Genomic DNA, 1,004 nt, shown 5'->3' on the forward strand with positions numbered 1-1,004 from the left:
TAGGTTCATCAATCCCGGGTTTCATACACCGATAAATGGAAAAGCATGTAACACACAACTTCAAGAGGGTGACCTCCCTTGACACAACACCTGACTTGCCCAAGGTCATTCAGCCGGTAATTGGCAGAGCAGGAAATTGAACTCAAATCTAACTCCAGGCCTTGTGCTCGTACCAATGTCACCACTGTCTGACCTGAAGTCAAGTAATAATTCTTCATAGAATGTCATAGAATATCAGCGATGTCTGCTGATACAGGGGTGCAGGCATTGTGACTTAAGAGTGGCAGCGCGGGGGACCAGGAGATACGAGGTCTAGCTAGATGAGAACCCAGACCCTGCTCAGTGCAGAGAGCCAGGCAGATGGGTATGGACAAGAGCCAGGCAGAGGAAACAGACTCAACCTCCAGGTGGTCTATAGGAGGGTGAAGCCCCAAGGGAAAATGCACCCACACATGCACCAAGGACCCTATGACAGCGTCTCCCTTCTGGGAGCACAGCGACACGTGGTCTCGGAACTGTTCATGGACTCTGGACAAAGGTGTAGCAAGTGACGTGAGATTTGGGGTCCTCTCTCTTGAGTTCCCAACCCCCTCCTCTAGGCCTCCTCCAAGGTTAGAGGCTGCTCACTGTGGCTGAGCCTGCACTGCAAAGCGAAGCCGCCCTAAGGTGTCCACCTGCACAAGGTGCTTGCTTTCTCATTCTGGGCGCTTTGGACCCTCACTTGACAGAATGGTCGAGATTCAAAGGAACTCGTACATTTAAAAAATAAAATGTAAACTCAACAGACAGCAGAGAAATCAGACTTGTAATAATAGATTCTCCCAGCTTCCTTCCACCCCACTGAAACACTTGTGTGCATTAGTAAGCATTGAGTTCTGTGGGGCAAGCTTAACCTAGTCGCCCAAACAAACAAGACCCAGCTGCCGGTCTTCTGGAGACAGTTCCAGGGTCACCTCCTCCACCCAGCGAGCCCTCCCTGACCCCAGGTGGAGATAGGCACTGAT

This window comes from Echinops telfairi, unplaced genomic scaffold (genome assembly GCF_000313985.2).
Source record: "Echinops telfairi isolate 266 unplaced genomic scaffold, ASM31398v2 ScPeMD7_7458;HRSCAF=8496, whole genome shotgun sequence".
NCBI lineage: Eukaryota > Metazoa > Chordata > Mammalia > Afrosoricida > Tenrecidae > Echinops > Echinops telfairi.